The 15,300-nt window shown below is 43.3% G+C and overlaps 1 protein-coding gene across 2 annotated transcripts in view; it reads right to left on the reverse strand.

Annotated features, from left to right (window-relative positions):
• Positions 1–11,619, reverse strand: part of tmem106ba (transmembrane protein 106Ba) — a 33,984-nt gene extending 22,365 nt beyond the window's left edge. Inside the window, exon 1 of one of the 2 annotated variants that reach the window (XM_068009576.1) lies at positions 11,223–11,619. The gene's annotated coding sequence lies outside the window, so the exon portion shown is untranslated. Of the gene's footprint in view, positions 1–11,190 lie in introns of both variants that reach the window. The other variant, XM_068009571.1, reaches the window with a different exon arrangement.
• Positions 11,620–15,300: the final 3,681 nt, after the last annotated feature.

Genomic DNA, 15,300 nt, shown 5'->3' on the forward strand with positions numbered 1-15,300 from the left:
CTCGAGTTGTCAGAGAATAGTCTAGGGCCTTAAATTTAGCCGATTAGTTATTCTCATCAGAACCAAGTATTCTTAATGTGCAAATTGTGGCAGTTTAATGCTCAATTAAATCTATTTTCAGATAAGAGTCGAAAATGGCAAAATTCAAGTACTTAAGCAAACGTTTCCAACAGAAATAAGTGGGATTGGGGGGGGGGGGGGGGGGGGGGGTCGGCGGGGTCGGAAGTGGAAGTATCCTTGAAAAGGACTGTATAGAAATCAACTAACTTTTCAATTAGCTTTAGCAGATCGAGAATTCAAAATCTCAGCATGTAAAGTACAGCACATAGAATACAATCAAAACAGAAAATGTTGGAAGTACTCAGGTCTGGCAGTACCCTGTGGAGAGGCAAACAGTTAACATTTCAGGTCAATGACCTTTCATCAGACAGGTCATCGACCTAAAATGTTAACTATCTCTCTCCACAGATGTTACCTGACCGGCTGAGCACTTGCAGAATTTTGTTTTTATTTCAGATTTCGAGCACCTGCAGTTTTTTGCTTCTGTAACACTAACTGAAATATGCCTAATGTACAAGTAATTCTATTTGCTTGCTAGTAAATATTGCATGAGATATACAAATCACCTGGCAAATTCCAATTGTACAGTGTCTAAACCTCTCTTTTTTAAAAAAAAAAGTAGCAAAACACAAACTGAATACTTTGCAAGTAAGGTTGCACAATTTTGCACTGGCAGTACTACAATAACCATAAAAGTCAACTAGAGCTTGTACTTTGCCCAACAAGGAAAAGTACAGTGGGACACAAGTCTCAAACATTCAAAAGTTCTATTTTGATAACGGAAATTGATAATTGAAACCTATCAATTCCAGATTACTAATAACTGTGCTTCAACTAAGCCAATAATAAAATGTAGTATGCATATTTGTACATCCCCAAGAAATAAAGTGCTAAATCACACTGCCCTACAAACTGCAATATAGTCAAAAATATTGAAATTCAAAATTGGCCTGCAGAGCACTTCCCAGATCATAGGAACCAGTGTAAAACCTTATTTAAAATATTGGAGGATTTATGTCTTTAAAAAACACAAAAGGTCAAACACAAAACAAGATAGGGAAAGACCTGATAAACGTTGTAAAATGATCATCACAACAGCCACGACATATAGGGGGAGAATATACATTAAACATGTTTCAAAGTGATCTGTATATAGGGAATAGATGAGTGTCGATTCAGAAAAAGACTGGATTTAAAGTTAAAGTGTGATGCTGTAAAATTAGATTTCAAAATAGGTTAAGCTTCCTCTGATGGCAACAATTGGAGCTGCCCATGTAACAAAGTCACTCAATACTGTCAAGTACTTGCTTAAAACAGAAGTTCAGGAGAATGCATATATTCACTTCAGGATACAGTAAAAGATATTTAAAAAAAACTCCAAGTGGTTTGAAATTAAAGTGGATTCAATTGAAATCATTGCAAATAAAAATACTTAATGTTAAAAAGGTAGTGCTGGAAATAGGATGAAATGGAAAATATAAAATAGGTTGAACCTTGCTTATATAAGGAAAGGAATGCAGAAAGTTAGCATGCAGTTACAGCAAGCAAATAAGGAAGGCAAATGGCATGTTGGCCTTTATTGCAAGGGGATTGGGGCACAGGAATAAAGAAGTCTTGCAACAATTGTACAAGGTATTGGCGAGACCACATCCGGAGCAGTGTGTGCAGTTTTGGGCTCCACATTTAAGAAAGGATATACTTGCATTGGAGGCAGCACAGCAAAGGTTCACTGGGATGAGGGGGTTGTCCAATGATGAACGGCTGAGTAAATGGGGCCTATATTCTCCGGAGTTACGAACATACATACGAACATATGAATTAAAAGCAAAAGCAAAAGCATAAGCATTCGGCCTCACGAGCCTGCTCTGCCATTCAATAAGATAATGGCTGATCCAGTTGTGCGTCGAATTCCACACTACCATCTACCCCCGATAACCTTTCATTCTCTTGCCTAACAAGAATCTACCTACTTCTGCCTTAAAAATATTCAATGACCCTACCTTCACCACCTTCTGAATAAGAGTGCTCCAAAGTCGCACAACCCTCAGAAAAAATTTATCTCTGTCCTAAAAGGGCGACCCCAAATTTTAAAAAAGTGCGCCCTGGTCTACACTCGCCCACAAGAGGAAATATCCTTTCCATATCCACCTTGTCAAGACCATTCAGGATCTTATAAACTTCAATCAAGTCTCCCCTCACTCTTCTAAGCTCCAGAGAAAAGGAGTCCAGTCTGTCCAACCTTTCCTCATAAGACAACCCGCTCATTCCAGGTATCAATCTAGTAAAACTCCTCTGAACCGCCTCCAACGCATTTACATCCTTCCTTAAACAAGGAGATCAAAACTACACAAAGTATTCGAGATGTGGTCTCACCAATGCCCTGTATAACTGAAGCTTAACATCCTTATTTTTATTTTCAATTCTTCTCGTAATAAAGGTTAGCATTCCACTCGCTGCCTTTATGAATCGCTGTACCTGCATACTAACTTTGTGATTCATGCACTAGAATACCTAGATCCCTCTGCAACTTGAAGTACTGCAGTCGTTCTCCATTTAAGTAACACTTTGCTTTTTTTATTCTTCCTGCCAAAGTGAACAACTTCACATTTTCCCACATTATACTCCATCTGCTAGATTTCTGTCCACTCACTCAACCTTTAGATAATTGGTCTGCAACATCCTTATGTCCTCTTCACAACATACTTTCTGACTTATCTTTGTATCATCTGCAAATTTAGCTACCTTGCCCTCTCATCTAAGTCATTGATATAAATTGTAAAAAGTTGAGGCCCCAGCACAGACCCCTGCAGGACTCCACTCGTCACATCCTGCCAATCAGAAAAGGACCCATTTATGCATGCTCTGTTTTCTGTCAACCAGCTAATCTTCAATCCAAGCTAATATGTTACCCACTACACCATGAGCTCCTACTTTGCACAATAACCTTTTATGTGGCACCTTGTTAAATGCCCTCTGGAAATCAAAGTACAGTATGTCAACAGGCTCCCCTTTATCCACAGCGCATGTTACTCCTTCAAAAAACTCCAATAAATTGGTTAAACATAATTTCCCTTTCACAAAACCATGCTGACTATTCCCAATTACCTTGAGTTTCTCTAAGTGCCAGCTATAGCCTCGTTAATAAGATTCTAACACCTTCCCCACAACAGACGTCAAGCTAACTGGCCTACAGTTACCTATTATTTGCCTCCAACCCTTCTTGAATAGACCGGTTATATTTACTACTTTCCATTCTGATGGAACCTTTCCAGAATCGAAAGAATTTAAAAAAATTAACACCGCATCGACTACCTCATTAGCCACCTCTTTTGAGACCCTAGGATGAAGCCCATCAGGACCCGGGGACTCGTCAGCCCGCAGCTCCATCAGTTTGCTCAGTACAGCTTCCCTGGTGATTGTAATTTCACCAACTACCTCTCTTTCTTCCACCTCCTGATTTACAGCTATTACTGGAATGTTTTTTGTATCCTCTAAAGTGAAGACAGGAGCAAAATATTTGTTCATTTCATCTGCCATTTCTTATTATCTACTATTAACTCCCCATTCTCACTCTCCAGAGGACTAACACTCACTTTACTTACTTGTTTCCTTTTTAAATACCTGTAGAACCCCTTGCTATCTGTTTTCACATTTCGAGCTAGCTTCTTCTCATACTCTAATTTCTTTCTCCTGATTAACCTTTTAGTCACTCTCTGCTATTCTTCTTATTCTGACCAAACACCTGACCTGCTACTCATCTGTGCGCAATTATATGCTTTTTCCTCAAGTCCAATGCTTTCCTTAATTTCTTTAGTTAACCACGGATGGTGGGTCTTCGCCTTAGAATTTTTCTTTATAGTAGGAATATACTTATTGAGTATTGAAATATTCCCCTCAATGTCTGCCACTGCTTCTCTATTGATCTATCTCCTAGCCTAGTAATCCAGTTCATTTCAGCTAGCTCAGCTTCCATCCCCACATAGTTGCCCTTATTTAAGTTTACTAGTCTTAGACCCACTCTTCTCCCTTTCAAACTGGATGTAAAATTCAATCACATTGTGGTCACTGCTACCTAGAGGTGCCTTTACTCGGAGGTCATTAATTAATCCTGTCACACTACACAATACCAAGTCTAATATAACCTGCTCTCTGGTTGGTTCCAGAACGTGCTCCTCTAAAAAACTATCCCAAAAGCATTCTATGAACTCTTCATCCAGGCTACTATTGCCAATCTAAATTTTCCACTTTATATGTAGATTAAAATCACCCATGATTATTGCTGTCCCTTTATCACAAGCACCTAATATTTCTTCTTGTCTACTTCGTCCTACATTGTGGTTACTGTTAGACGGCCTGTAGACCACTCCCACTAGTGACTTCTTTCCCCTACTATTCCTCATGTCCACCCAAACCAATTCGACATCCTGATCTCCTGAACCAAGGTCATCTCTAACTATTGCACCAATGCCATCCTTGATTAACAGTGCTATCCCTCCGCCTTTAGCTAGCTTCCTATTCTTCTTGAATGTCATATATCCCTCAATATTCAGGACCCAATCCTAGTCATCCTGTAGCCACATCTCCGTAATGGCTATCAGATCATATTTATTTATTTCAATGTGCACTCTCAGTTTGTCTACTTTGTTATGAATGCTACATGTATTCAGATACAGAGCCTTTAGTTTTATCTTTGTTATCTTTGCAACATCTAGCCTTGACTGTCGGCGTGGTTTTAGGTTTTTTCTCTGTTCCTCCTTCCTGCCATTCACTGACCTTCATTTCCTATATTACTATTCTGTTCGCCTGCCTCGACTTTACCCCTTGATTTGCTGCATCTACTCAAGCTTAACCCCTCTCCCCCCTTGTTTAGTTTAAAGCCCTCTCTACTTCCCTAGTTATACTGTTTGCTAGAACACAGGACCTAGCATGGCTCAGGTGCAGACCGTCCCAACAGTACAGCCTCCACTTTCCCCAGTACTAATGCCAGTGCCCGATGAACCAAAAAACACTTCTCCCAAACCAGTCTTTGAGCCATGTATTCATTTCATTAATCTTATGTGCCCGTGCCAACAGGCATGTGGCTCAGGTAATAATCTAGAGATTAACACCCTTTGAGGTTCTGCTCTTCAATTTGGTGCCTAGCTCATCATACTGTCTAAGCGGAACCTCTTCCTGAGTCCGACCTATGTCGTTGGTACCTACATGGTACATGACAACTGGACCCTCCGCCTCCCACTCCAAGTTCCTGTCTAGCCCTGAGCTAATGTCCCGAACCCTGGCACCAGGTAGGCAACGCAGTCTTCTGGACTCACTCTCAGCCGCACAGAACACTGTCAATCCCCCTCGCTATACTATTCCCTACTACCATTACATTCCTTTTTGCTCCCCCACTTGAATGGCTTCCTGTACCACAGTGCCATGGTCAATCTGCTCATCCACCTTGCAGACCTTGCTTTCGTCCACACAGGTTGAGAGCACATCAAACCTGTTTAACAATTGCAAAGTCTGAGGTTCCTCCACTACTATCAGCTCGTTCCCTTTACCTGCCTCACTCACGGTCACATCCTCCCGCCCCTCACTGCTGACCAAAACAGATGACCCTGTTCCAAGAGGTGTGACCGTCTTCTGGAACAAAGTGTCCGGGTATTACTCCCCCTCCCTTATGTTGCGCAGTGTTTGCAGTTCGGCTTCCAGATCAATAATCCTGATTCAGAATTCCTCCAGCTGCTTACGTTTTCTGCAGACGTGTTTGTCCTGGATTGACTGAGCACCCAAAAGCTCCCACATACCACAGCTGCAACATAACTCCTGTCCTGCCATTGTTAATTATGCTATTAGTTAATTTACTTTAATTACTTTCTTAATTAACTTAGAATAATTCCTATGCATAGTAGAATTTACTGTGCTCATTAAATGCTTGTACCACCTTCAACTAAAGTTGTACTTTTCTTGATTACAGACATGTAAACCTTCCTACTGGTAATAAACCTTACCAATGCTAATAAAGCTTTGTTAATACTAATAAACCTTACTATTAGTAAAACTTAAAAATACTGATAAACCCCAATAATACTTAATATAGCTTATGTATTAACTTGAACTAATACACCCCTGCTGGTGTCTCTCATTACAAATTATAAATTCTGCCTTAGTTTTTTTAGCTTATATACTAATGAATTGATCGAGTCTTATCTCATATTTGATTGATATAGATTAAATTAAATTTAAAGTTTACTGGTATACTCATTGAAATATATAAGATTCTGAAGGGGCTGGATAGGGTAGACACAGAGATTGCTTCCGCTGGTTGACAAATCTACAACACAGGGCCACAGTCTCAGGATAAGGGGCTGATCATTTGTGACTGAGCTGAGGAGAAATTACTTCACTCAAAGGGTTGTGAATCTTTGGAATTCTCTACCTCAAAGGGTTTTGGATGCTCCATCGTTGAATACATTTAACATACATACGAATTAGGAGAACAGGCCACTCGACCCTGCTCCGCCATTCAATAAGTTCATGGCTGAACTGATTACTCCACATTTCACCTATCCCCGATAACCTTCCACCCCCTTGATCATCAAGAATCTATCTACCTCTGCCGTAAAAATATTCAAAGACGCAGTGGAAGACTCATGACCCTCTGAGAGAAACAATTTCTCTTCATCTGTCTTAAATGGGTGACCCATATTTTTAAACCGTGGCCCCTAGTTCGAGATTCTCCCACAAGGGGAAACATCTTACCCACATCCACCCTGTCAAGACCCCTCAGGATCTTATATGTTTCAATCAAGTCGCCTCTTACTCTTCTAAATTCCAGCAGATACAAGCCTAACCTGTCCAATCTTTCCTCATAAGACAGCCCACCCATTCCAGGTATTAGTCTAGTAAACCTTCGCTGTACTGCCTCCAACACAGTTACATCCTTCCTTAAATAAGGAGACCAGTACTGTACCCAGTACTCCAGATGTGGTCGCACCAATGCCCTGTATAGCTGAAGCATAACCTCCCTCTTTTTGTATTCAATTCCCCTCGCGATAAACAATAACATACTATTAGCTTTCCTAATTACATGCTGTACCTGCATACTAACCTTTTGCACTAGGACACCAGATCCCTCTGCATCTCAGAGCTCCAGTCGCTCACCACTGAGATAACATGCTTCTTTTTTATTCTTCCTGCCTTCTCTTTGGCCTCCTTGTCTTGAGAGACAATGGGTAAGCGCCTGGAGGTGGTCAGTGGTGTGTGGAGCAGCGCCTGGAGTGGCTATAAAGGCCAATTCTAGAGTGACAGGCTCTTCCACAGGTGCTGCAGAAAAATGTGTTTGTCGGGGCTGTTACACAGTTGGCTCTCTCCTTGCACCTCTGTCTTTTTTCCTGCCGACTGCTAAGTCTCTTCGACTCGCCACACTTTAGCCCCGCCTTTATGGCTGCCCGCCAGCTCTGGCAAAGTGGGCAATTTCACACTTTCCCTGCCAAAGTGGGCAATTTCACACTTTCCCACATTATACTCTATTTGCCAGGTCTTTGCCGACTCACTTAACCGAACTATATCCCTTTGTAGCCTCCTTATGTCCTCTTCACAAGTTACTTTCCTATCTTTGTGTCATCAGCAAATTTAGCAACCATACCTTTGGTCCCTTCATCTAAGTCATTTATATAAATTCTAAAACATTGAGGCCCCAGCACAGATCCCTGTGGCACACCACTCGTTACATCTTGCCAACCAGAAAATGACCCATTTATGCCTACTATTTCCTGTTAGCTAACCAATCTTCTATCCATACCTCCTATGTTACCTCCTACACCATCAGCTTTTATTTTCTGCAATAACCTTTGATGTGGCATCTTATCAAATGCCTTCTGGAAATCTAAGTACAGTACATCCACCAGTTCTCCTTTATCCACAGCATATGAAACTCCCTCAAAGAACTCCAATAAATTGGTTAAACAGGATTTCCCTTCCACAAAACCAAGTTGACTCTGCCTGATTACCTTGAATTTTTCTAAATACCCTCATCATTAATAACATTGTCTAACAGATTTTTGGTCTCTCAGGGAAACCAGGGGTATGGTGAGCGGGCGGGAAAATGGAATTGAATCCCAAGATCAGCCATGATCGTACTGAATGGAGCAGGCTCGATGGGCCATATGGTCTACTTCTGCTCCTATTTCTTGTGATACGATCAGACTCTGTGTGCCTTCTGAGTTTATAGTCTGGGAGTCCAAATCTGAAATAATTAAATAAAGGCAATAGCAAATAAAACATTTTAATACATTTTAGGAGAAAACCAACGATAGCCAATTGAGGAATCTTGCCAATGGGCCAGTAGTCAGTAATAGTTCCCAATCTTCAGGCAATCTAGGTGATCAATCTAGCTAATACTGCAAGAAGCTGCTTGGAGACATGGGTCATGTCTAGCGCCCTAACAAATTCACGGCCGTGAAAAATACATCATTGGCTGTGAAATCTCATGGCCTTTGTGAAAATGGCCATTTCATGGACTGACAAGGCTGAACTCGCTGATTAGATTAGGGTGGGCTGCTGGTGCAGTTTTGAGAGTAGCAGTCTTAAGAGTTAGGAGACAAATAAGAATGCCAGAATGAGCAAATCAAAAATGGCCACAACCATTACTGCAGTACATCAAGTGAAAGAATTTGGAAGCTTAATGATATAGCTCAGTTTATTGCCAAGAATGCTACACAAATGCCGGATTTAGTCACTTGGTTTGAATCTTGATGTCACAATCTACAAAGCTTTCAATAAAGCAATGAATGTACTACTGAGATAAACCATAGACAAAAACAATATTCTGATGACACTGAATTAAATACCTGTGCTCAAAAGGTGTTTTCTTGCATGGCAAAGAAGCTCAAATAATATTACTGCTATGGGGAACAGTCAAGCAGTGAAGAAAAAGCAGCTCAGAGGTTTCAACAACTTTGTGACATTCCTGAAAGCTGTGTATATCATTGACCCTCCATAAATACATCTGTTGATGGTGGATTTAAACTCACTTGATGTGATTTCTGGCTTTAACAAGAATGCCAGCTGAAGATTCCGGCTTATTAAAGCATTGCAAAAGAAGCAGATTGTACTTTGCCTGTGCTGCAGTTTTGGAACTCTGTGGAATACAGAATCCCCTATCTTGCAAGGCTAGCACTGTGCTGTCAGCCAATTCCAACAAACACTGGACATAGAGACAGCTGTGTCTAAACATGGACAAATGTTCACAGCACAAAGATGGGAATGAAGACAGTTGCAGGTTACTCCATGTTCACATTCAACCACTGACTTCAGTGAATAAAGAAAAAGTGACCTGTTTGTCAGTTTTTACAATAGTTTTTGAAAATAAAAGCCAATTAAAACTAGAAACCTCCCTCATCTTTTGTTTTAAATAGATCATTTTCATGGTTTGTTGCAACACCATAAAATTTACAATTTAAATGTGAAATTCACGATTCTTAAAATGCTGCAACTGTGAAATTTGTAAAATTGGACCCTGAATTTGAAAGGGCCCTAGTCATATTCTTCTAACTAAGTTGCTGTAAGGCAACTCCCATCTTACAGACCAGTTTGCTAGCCAAGGGGACATTAATATAGGCTAGTAAATATCTGAGTAAGTGATAGTGTATGCTGTTTTTAAGGACAGCATATAGTACCACAAAATATTTTTTTTATTTATTCATGGGATGTGGGCGTCGCTGGCCAGGCCAGCATTTATTACCCATCCCGAGTTGCCCTTGAGAAGGTGGTGGTGAGCTGCCTTCTTGAACCGCTACAGTCTATTTGGGGTAGGTATACCCACAGTACTGTTAGGAAGGGAGTTCCAGGATTTTGACCGAGCGACAGTGAAGGAACGGCAATATAGTTCCAAGTCAGGATGATATGTGACTTGGAGGGGAACTTGCAGGTGGTGTTCCCATGCATTTGCTGCCCTTGCCCTTCTTGTTGGTAGAGGTCGCGAATTTGGAAGGTGCTGTCTAAGCAGCCTTGGTGCATTGCTGCAGTGCATCTTGTAGATGGTACACGCTGCTGCCACTGTGCATCGGTGGTGGAGGGAGTGAATGTTTGTAGATGGGGTGCCAATCAAGCAGGCTGCTTTGTCCTGGATGGTGTCGAGCTTCTTGAGTATTATTCTGTTGCTAAGGACAATTGCCTGTCTCTAAGGTTACACGTTGTTATTCTGTAATATTGACTTTGATTAGAACCAGAGTAGTCTTAATAAATTATATTTAAAAAGTGATTCCCAAGTTCAATTTGAGGCTGGAAGTATTGACCTCTGGATCAAAGCATTTATTTTAAGGTGGGTAGTTTGCAATGTTTGGCATTTTAAAAACAGGACAAACTTGCATGTAGCAGTATGACTCGAATGCAACAAATAAAAACCCCATATTATTTCGTGCTAGATCTGCAAATACAATTCACTTTCTAAACAGGTTACACCCAGCCACTGAGCACACCCACAGGTTACACATCCTCATTTTACAAAAAAAAACTACACAAATACGATCACGTTAGCTAACTACTTTTCCATGTTAAACATTTCTCCTTTAAAATTGCACGAGCAGGGAAATGGAAACTTTAAATATTTACCCCAAGAATTAGAAACGTTTCAAAGTTTATTGGAGGAAACAAAAATATAACATTCCATACCTCCGATAAATGAACTTCATAGCTTGCCCTATGGAATACTTTTGTATAACACAAATCTCACTATGACAAAAATGCATTAACAGAAAGGCCACCACAGGATCTTTGCCTCCCACCTCCCTCTGTAATTCTGTATGCTCTTCACGCGTGCAGTCGTGCGCATCAAATAGAGAGCATGAAGGTTTCCGAAGAAGGGTCACTGACCCGAAACGTTAACTCTGCTTCTCTTTCCACAGATGCTGCCAGACCTGCTGAGCGATTCCAGCATTTCTTGTTTTTGTTGTAGCATGAAGGTGAGGGTTGTTCACTGCCCTTTAGCGGTACACTTACATCGACAGAGCCTCCAGCCCTGCTGCAACCTCTACTCGCGCGCGGACACAATTCTGGAACCCTGCGCACCGTCTCTGGGGCGACCGCAAAGGCCAGGGCCGAACCGGCAACCGCCGTCAGTGCCTCCGTTTACCAGTGATAAATTACCTTTCAGCAGAGTTCCGCCACCCGCACCTTACCCCGGTCAAATACCCAGCGACCACCTATTCGTTCGGTGTCCGTGGATAGAGGTACTGCTGCTATGTAAGTTCTTTAATTTCACAACGAACTCATATCACGCTGCTCCTGTGTTTACTATCTGCTCCACGTCCCGCATCCGCACCATCTCACTCACCCCGAGCCGGCAGCACGGGATCATGGGATTACGTCACCACGTGTAACCAGCCAGGGGTTTGTTGTTCGTTGCCCAGTTGCATTATTAAAAACTTAGGCAGATCGCAAGTTAGTCTCAGGGAGAGACATCCTCAGAAGAACTGGGATTTGGGCCTCACTTATAAGAATGATACAAGATATGAATCAACATAAGAAAGTTGTTACGACCACGTGAGAAAGAGGTCTAGAGATCCTTTCAGTCTTCACCTGGTCTTACTGTAACAGGGTTTGTTTTAAACACAAACACAAGAAATGCTGGAATCATTCAGCAGGTCTGGCAGCATCTGTGGAAAGCGAAGCAGAGTTAACGTTTCGGGTCAGCGACCCTTCTTCGGAACTGACAAATATTAGAAAAGTCACAGATTATAAACAAGTGAGGTGGGGGTTGGGCAAGAGATAACAAAGGAGAAGGTGCAGATTGGACCAGGCCACATAGCTGACCAAAAGGTCACGGAGCAAAGGCAAACAATATGTTAATAGTGTGTTGAAAGACAAAGCATTAGTACAGATTAGGTGTGAATATACTGAATATTGAACAGCAGCAAGTGCAAACCTGAAGAAAAACAACCTGAAAAAAACAGTGGGTAAGCAAACTGAACAAACTAAGATGAAATGAAATAAATGCAAAAAAAGTTTGCTTATCCACTGTTTTTTTCAGGTTGTTTTTCTTCAGGTTTGCACTTGCTGCTGTTCAATATTCAGTATATTCACACCTAATCTGTACTAATGCTTTGTCTTTCAACACACCATTAACATATTGTTTGCCTTTGCTCCGTGACCTTTTGGTCAGCTATGTGGCCTGGTCCAATCTGCACCTTCTCCTTTGTTATCTCTTGCCCAACCCCCACCTCACTTGTTTATAATCTGTGACTTTTCTAATATTTGTCAGTTCCGAAGAAGGGTCGCTGACCCGAAACGTTAACTCTGCTTCTCTTTCCACAGATGCTGCCAGACCTGCTGAGTGATTCCAGCATTTCTTGTTTTTGTTTCAGATTTCCAGCATCCGCAGTATTTTGCTTTTATTTTAGTGTTTACTTCACTGCCACTTCTCTTCCAGGAATGCCTACCTTGAAGAAGTTCTGCTCTTCTCTCCGACGGGATTTTCGTTTGTCTCTTTTACCTTGTTCACCTTCATTGCTTTCTATTTCCCTCCTGGTGTTTGATAAGGTATCTATCAAAACTCGTTTTCACAGCCACATCTCCTTCCTCAGTGACTGTCTCCGGCTCCGACTGATTCCACGTGGATTCCAACTGCAGTTTCACCCATCATGCTTTGAAACCACCCAGGATCACAGGTATCTCCGAGAAATACAACGTTCCTCGGACTGCTACTCTCGCCGCATCCTGAGATCCACACTCAGTGCTATGCGCCGCCATATGCACACACTGGACCTCTCTCTCCAGCAGCACCGTCTCACCTTATCTCAAATCTGTTCTACTCCGCAGTTTCATCTCATCTTACGTCTCATCCGACGCATTAACAAAAAACTTTTTTTCTTCCTTTCAGGTGTTAAGGAACGCAAGCTCAGCAGCTGATGGGGACTAATGCCCCTCCAGATCCTCCTTCCGCTTCACTTCCCTCTGACCCCACCCCTTCTGATCTGACCCCTTGCCGTGTATTCACTATACCCTCTGACCTCCCCCTCTCTGATGCTGAGCGTTCTGTACTCAGCAAAGGTCTCAGTTTTATCCCCTTACGCCCCCACCTCAATGAATTTCGCGCTCGGCATGACGTTGAGCTCTTCTTCCGTCGCCTCCGCCTCCGGGCTCACTTCTTCGACCAGGAGTCCTCCCCCCGACCAGCAGACCCATTCACCCGCCTCCAGCATTCTCCCTCTACCTGGACCCCTCCCCCTGGCCTCTTACCCGCTCTTGATCTCTTCATTGAAAACTGTCGGCGAGACATTGGTCATCTCAATTTCTCTGCCCCCCTCACTCACTCTAACCTGTCCCCCTCGGAACTTGAGGCACTTCGTTCTCTCAGGTCTAACCCCGACATGGTCATCAAACCTGCAGACAAGGGTGGTGCTGTTGTTGTATGGCGTACCGACCTCTACCTTGCAGAAGCTCAACGCCAACTCACAGACACCTCTTCCTACCTCCCTCTGGACCATGACCCCACCACCGAACATCAAGCCACTGTCCAAAGGACTGTCACTGACCTCATCTCCTCTGGAGATCTTCCCTCTGCAGCTTCCAACCTCATAGTCCCGCAACCCCGGACAGCCCGCTTCTACCTCCTTCCCAAAATCCACAAACGGGACTGTCCCAGCAGACCCATTGTGTCAGCCTACTCCTGCCCCACTGAACTTATTTCTTCCTATCTTGACTCTATCTTTTCTCCGCTGGTCCAGTCTCTTCCCACCTACATCCGTGACTCTTCTGACGCCCTACGTCATTTTGACAATTTCCAGTTTCCTGGTCCCAACCGCCTCCTCTTCACTATGGACGTCCAATCGCTCTACACCTCCATCCCCCACCAGGATGGTTTGAGGGCTCTCCGCTTCTTCCTGGAACAGAGGCCCAACCAGTCCCCATCCACCAACACCCTCCTCCGCCTGGCTGAACTTGTTCTCACATTGAACAACTTCTCCTTCAACTCCATGCATTTCCTTCAAGTAAAAGGTGTCGCTATGGGTACCCGCATGGGTCCTAGTTATGCCTGTCTTTTTGTGGGATATGTCGAGCATTCTTTGTTCCAGTCCTACTCAGGCCCCCTCCCCCAACTCTTTTTCCGGTACATTGATGACTGTATCGGTGCCGTTTCCTGCTCCCGCCCCGAACTAGAAAACTTTATCAACTTTGCTTCCAATTTCCACCCTTCTCTCACCTTTACATGGTCCATCTCTGACACTTCCCTTCCCTTCCTCGACTTCTCTGTCTCCATCTCTGGGGATAGGTTGTCTACCAATATCCATTATAAGCCCACTGACTCCCACAGCTACCTCGACTACACTTCTTCACACCCTACCTCCTGTAAGGACGCCATTCCATTCTCCCAGTTTCTCCGTCTCCGACGCATCTGCTCTGATGATGCTACCTTCCATGACGGTGCTTCTGATATGACCTTTTTCCTCAACCGAGGATTTCCCCCCACTGTGGTTGACAGGGCCCTCAACCGTGTCCGACCCATTCCCCGCACCTCTACCCTCACCCCTTCCCCTCCCTCCCAGAACCGTGACAGGGTTCCCCTTGTCCTCACTTTTCATCCCACCAGCCTCCATATCCAAAGGATCATCCTCCGCCATTTTCGCCACCTCCAGCGTGATGCCACTACCAGTCGCATCTTCCCCTCCCTTCCCCTGTCAGCATTCCGAAGGGATCGTTCCCTCCGCGACACCCTGGTCCACTCCTCCATTACCCCCACCACCTCGTCCCCGTCCCAGGGCACCTTCCCTTGCAATCGCAGGAGGTGTAATACCTGCCCATTTACCTCCTCTCTCCTCACTATCCCAGGCCCCAAACACTCCTTTCAGGTGAAGCAGCGATTTACTTGTACTTCTTTCAATGTAGTATACTGTATTCGCTGCTCACAGTGTGGTCTCCTCTACATTGGGGAGACCAAGCGCAGACTGGGTGACCGCTTTGCGGAACATCTCCGCTCAGTCCGCAAGCAGGACCCTGAGCTTCCGGTTGCTTGCCATTTCAACACTCCCCCCTGCTCTCATGCTCACATCTCTGTCCTGGGATTGCTGCAGTGTTCCAGTGAACATCAACGCAAGCTCGAGGAACAGCATCTCATTTACCGATTAGGCACACTACAGCCTGCCGGACTGAACATTGAGTTCAATAATTTCAGAGCATGACAGCCCCCCACTTTACTTTCATTTTTAGTCATTTTTAGTTATTTTTTCTTCCTTTTTTTTTTACATTCCTTTTTACATT

The sequence above is a fragment of the Heterodontus francisci genome, chromosome 2 (genome assembly GCF_036365525.1).
Source record: "Heterodontus francisci isolate sHetFra1 chromosome 2, sHetFra1.hap1, whole genome shotgun sequence".
Classification (NCBI taxonomy): Eukaryota; Metazoa; Chordata; class Chondrichthyes; order Heterodontiformes; family Heterodontidae; genus Heterodontus; species Heterodontus francisci.